Here is a 6000-nt window from a genome sequence, read left to right as displayed (position 1 = left end):
GTTGTGTTTTGATTCCTATTTGCACAGGCATTGGAATACATGCAAACATAGCTCCATTAAGCACTCCATTGTTTAAAAAGCCTGCTGAATTAAATAGAATTTACCTGTGAATAAAGTAAAAACAAATCAATAGGACATTATTCAGAAATGAATAAGCATGAACTCCCTACACTTGTATTTCCAACAAACATTCAGAAAATCCTTATACATTTTTGATAATTTATCTGGCATTAAATAACAATGGCACATCATTTTATAAAAATTCTCTTTAAGATTACATAATTCAATGTGAATTACAGCTCTTTAATCCACATATTTTTCCATTGCTCTAGCATTATATTTCTTGTCCATTGATCATACATATTCACTTTCCAGGTATATTTGTAACAACATTTTAAAAAACATAGCTTAAGATGTTCATCATTACTATGGAGCATCATTTCAAATTCATTTTTATCCGCTTCAAAACCACATTATTTTTTATCCAGAGGAAACCTTTCTTTCAACTGTAGATTAATAAACCAGTGATATGTATGACCACTAACTCTAAGTTCTTTTGATTTGAAAATGGATTCACTTCCTGTTTCTGTGGACGACGGACATGCTGTCCGCCGCTCGCTGTCCCGGTGGGGCCCCCCTGATCCAGGGGGGGGGCACAGGATGCCTTGTAGAGGTATCCTGCCGAGGGGGCGGCTTGCTGGAGCCCCCTGGAGCAGCGGCGGCTACAGGGGGGCTGCCAGCTTTGCCCTAGGCACTGGGAGGCTTTTGGGGGGGCGCCTGCCACATGCGCTTTCGTCCGGAGGAGATTGGAAGAAAACGCTCCACTTGAAGGCAACAGCAGAAATGCGGTGAGGGGGGGAACCTCCCCCGGTGTCTTTCTTTTTACTTTCTTTGAACAACTAAGTAAATGAGGATTAGCAGTATCCTTAAGACTCTTTGATCTTTGCGAAGTGTTAAGATTGGAGAGGGGGGTTTGCTCTCCCCCCCCCTCTCAGAAAAGCGGCTCTACACAATCTCTCTCTCCCGGAGGAGAGAGGGAGAATTGGGAAAAAAAACCCTTTGATATTCACTTCTTTCAAGCAATGGGGTAACGATCCTTTTTAACAATTCCGGAAGAAAGAAAGTGAGCTGACCTAAAAAGCTATGAATGGAAACTTTCTAAATGACTGATCTCCGATCCCTGGGGAGGGCTGAGCCAAAATGGCGTTTCTTCCCCCGCTTCTGTTGTCGTTACAAATGAACTGTCGTCTCTGAAAAACTTTTTGGGCTGGAATTATAAAACCCGGGTGAACCCTAGAGGAATCTCCTTGTACAACTCTTCCTTGGATTGGGAAAAATTGACTTTAACCAGAGGGGAGCCATATTGAAGATCGATATCCCACACTGGACTTTGCCTGTCTCTTGGCCCCCCCTGACGGCACGCTCCTACAGACGCCATCTTTTCTGCTTAGACCTATAACTTTTTTTGAACTTTGAAATGCCTGCAAAAAAGCCTCCACCCAAACCAGCCTTGGCTCCATCTTCTGCTGTCTCAAGCCCGGTTCCCCCGCAAACGCAATTAACCTCTTTTTTGCAACCAAAAGCTCCCGAGGGGGAACAGCAGTCTCAAGAAACGTTCCACCAAATGTTTCAGACACTCTTAAAGGGACAGGATGAAATAAAAAAGCAGCTGGCGGACTTAAAGGAAGAACTCAGACAGAATCAACAACAGACTTTACAAAATAGTCAAAAAATAAATGCTCTGGAGGAGGGTGCTGTGGGGGTGGGAGAAGAGATGAAGGCTTTACAAAAAAAATGTTGGGTTTGAGAGTTACATGGAAAAAATGGAATTTGAAAGGATGTCTTTTTTTCTTAGATTTCAAAATATACCTGAAACAGAGGGTGAAGACTTAAGAGAGACTATGATAACAATGCTAGCAGATTATATTAAAAGAGATAAACAGCAGCTAGGGTGGGATATTGACCTGATATATAGAATCAATTCAGCATATGCTAGAATACACAATGTTCCAAGGGAGGTACATGTTAAGTTTTTTAGAAAGACTACAAGAGATGAGATTCTAGGAGTTCAAAGGGGGGAACCTCTAAGATATAAGGACAAAGAAATAACCATTCTGAAACAGATACCAAAAAGAATAAGAGATAAGAGGAAGAAATTCTTCTTTCTAACTAAAAAGCTATATGAAAAAAATATCTGGTTTCGGTGGTTAATTCCAGAAGGCCTGTTGATTTTTTGGGAGGGGGTGGAGTGAGAATTAACACAGTGGTGGAGGCAGAAGCCTTCATGGGAAAACATAAGGACCTCCTAGGTGAAACAAGAGACGGCACACAAGACATGAAGGGGGGAGGAGCCTTGGCTCAGCCAACAGACAGGGGAGAGGAGACAGCAATGAAACTTAGGTCACAGAAATGAATTAAAAACATATCGCAATTGCTAATATAATGAAATGTAGAAGTGATATAAAGTATGGTTGAAGATGTCAAAGAATTGAGTAAAATAACTGCTAATATGAATGTAACAATGATATTTTGATATATATAAAATATGAAAGAGATGCAAGATTCCGGGGAAGTACCACCTTCCGTATGATGTAGCTGTCAAAAAAATTTTTCCCACACTTATGTACCCTTTTCCCCAAAATATTTGAAAAAAACCAATAAAAGTTTTGTTATAAAAAAAAACCACATTATTTTTTATCCAGAGGAAACCTTTCTTTTAACTGTAGATTAATAAAACAGTGATATGTATGACCACTAACTCTAAGTTCTTTTGATTTGAAAATGGATTCACCATGTTATTCTTTGCTCTGGCTGTTTTTTTTTATTTCTATGTTGTATTTTCTCTTATCCTTGAAATAATGTCTGTGAACACTATAAATCCACCAACGGGGAGAAATGGAACTTTGTTGCTATATATGTTGAAGGTTGCAAGAATCCTATATGGTCAGAAATGGAAAGAAGTATTAACTCCCACAGTGGTGGAATGGATTGAGAAGATGATGGAACTGGCTGGAGATGGTGAAATTGACTGCACTAATGAGAGACAAGAATGTAAATAGTTTTGTGGTTGCTCCTAGACTTAGTGTGTGAAAGGGGGAGAAATGAAATTTGACTTTGGGTTTTGACAATTATGTGGGTTACTGCTATAGTAATGGCTAGTAGTTACTATTGATATGACAAAAAGTTGATACTATAATGTAATTATGTATTTACTTCACTAAAAAAGTGCTTTTTGTTTCTTTATTTAATTTCTTTTACCTTCTTCCCTCACTCTCTCTGCTATTTCCTTTCTTTTCCATGACCTTTATTTCTTTTTGTGTTTTATACCGTATTAAGAACAAAAACTTTTAATAAAATATGTATTAAAATGAATTAATAAGCATGAATTGTATAATTCAAATTCAGCATGTGGAAGGACGGTGTCACCCTTCTTTGCATAAGCAGCATGAGGATTATATACATGCAACAAATAAACCTTCACACAGCACAAACCATAAGGATAAATATACACACAATGGGTTTAATCTGTGTCAATGATCACACTTGATTCATTTCCCCTATTTTAGTCAGCATGATCCAATGAACATTCAAATCTTCATGCAGGGTGTGATCATAGATACACCCCTAAACAATCTAAACACAATTGCACACATTTTTGGTCCAATTGGTAGGCTTAGAAAATTCAGAAAATAAATTATTAGATGATCCTTTGGACATCTGGGGTAATGAAAAATGCTTTTAATGACTAGATTACTCACAGAAAGAATAGCTGAAAAGGCAATAAACTAACCGGACTGGATCAATTTTTAGAAGACCCTGCAAATTATGGGAAATGAAATCCACATATCATGAAGGACTGCAGGTAGAATCTGGAGATAAATATTCTTGATATAATTTAAGCACAGTCCAAACTATCAAAAGTTCTTCCTCTATTTCAATAAATATTATTTTTCTGGCTTATCAAAACAGAATGAGGACTGGGCCTGTGAAAAAGACTTATTTGTTTCAAGCACTCCTTCATTCAAAACCAGCTGATTAAAGCTTGCTCAATTATGGGCTGGAATTATGGCTCCCTCTTACTGAGAATTGGTGTAATAATCAAAGTATCAAACTAGAACTGGGCTTTAAATTTTGCTTCTAGATTACCTTGTTCTACTCAATATATTTCATTCAAAAGTAATTCTGAAGACTGTATAACTTTGGGTTGATATAAACTCAGATAGATCATTTCAGCACTGATTTAAAAGATTAACCCAAATGCAGACTTCTCCAATTCAGCAGCCAAAGTTTAATGGGAGGGACAGCAAAGTATGTTCCAACTAACAGCCTTCCATTCTCTTGAGGTCCAGTAATTTTCAGCTTAAACCATGGGACTTGATTACTGGGCCTTCACTTAAAAATAGGGCAATTATTTTCTGCAGTTTCTATACTGGCCATATTAAGATGCCAATGACTAGATTGTGGGATGTTCCACAATTGCTTTCATGATCTCGCTTGTTTTAACTCATATCTGAAAGGATATTCTTTGTGGGCGATAATAAAGGATAACCATTTGTACCATCCTATTAAGACATCTTGATAAGATGACCTATAACCCACCAAACTGAAAACCATTACCAACATCCCTCTCCTTCACTTGTGCTGAGGCTCTGGGAATTGCATTTAAGAACAACAGGAGGCTACACGTTCTACAAATTAATCCCAAGATCTTCCTGCAAAATGCTGCAATGTACATTCCAAGTAGATGTGCAAGGCTGTTAAGCAAGATAAGATAGGTGACTGGAAGATACATGACTGGAAGTTTCCATCATCTGCACACTTAATATTACTCTTTCCATTCTTTGTTTATTCATGTCTGGATCATGTCTGATCCTGTGCCTATAAATAAAAACATCTGGTAAATGTGACTAAGGAATGTCATCTTAGTTCCTCACTTAGGTTCCCATTGAAGACTTGATGCTTAATTAGTTGGGCAGGATCAAAGGCTACACTGAATGGAAATATTGCACAAAAATGGAGGACTGGGACTGTCTTGATTATGAAGGAATGAGTGAATGGATTCCTGGTGTTTTAAATAATGCTTGTTTAAGTTTACCCTACTTTTGATTGGCTTAATTGAGTTTTAAAGATTATCTGAAGGAGTTCTGGTGATATCAGGATTACTGGAGCAGCCCTTTCCAACCAGATGCTGCCCAACTGTGTGGCATCTCATTTGCTACCAAATATAACAAAGTGTTGAAGGTAATGACTGGAGATGAAGAGTATTGTATTCTAAAATTAACTGGACAGAACCAGATTGGGAAAACTAGTGCTGATTAGCAGCAATTTATATCATTGTCACTGACTGTACTTTATCATTTACATTTCTAATAAATATAGTAAATGAAAATATAACCGGCTATTAGTATTAAATGCTTCAGTGCTACATAGTTTAAGAGCTTTCCTCTCTTGGATCTTAGGTTCTGCATAAGGAACAAACTGCCTCTTGCTAATAAATTATTATGTGGGCCTTTGTACCATTGCAGAAAGAGGTGCAATAAATCACAGCTAATCTAAGTTCCCCAACTTCGTACAGGTCAAGGCGCTCCTTCACAATACAAGGCACGGGCTGGTGCCTCAACTTCCTCCGCACAATTCATAAAAGGAATGTAGCGGTGAACTCATACTCCTCTCCGCCCTGGCCGAGTCAAGCGCTGGGTCCTAGGTTTCGCCGATTATCCACCCCTTCTCTCTGAATGCCTTCGAACGAGTCCGAACCTCCGCTCTTCTGAAACTCCTAGTTGCAAACAGGTTTCCACTTAGCGTTTTTGATCCCACTTCTCAGAACTTTGCATTCACTTTTAAAAAAACCAAGTTTTATCCACTTCCCATCTTACTCCGAAAATTCTTCCTCATTCCAAAAGGCTCACTGGTTTCCTGCATGCCAGAACTCCGTTTCTGAGGCTATTTGTGACCGCAAATATTCTAGATTCCGCCAGCTAAAGCGAACGTACCTCTGCT

This window comes from Natrix helvetica (genome assembly GCF_964273705.1).
Source record: "Natrix helvetica genome assembly, chromosome: Z".
Classification (NCBI taxonomy): Eukaryota; Metazoa; Chordata; class Lepidosauria; order Squamata; family Natricidae; genus Natrix; species Natrix helvetica.
This window is presented reverse-complemented; position numbering follows the sequence as displayed.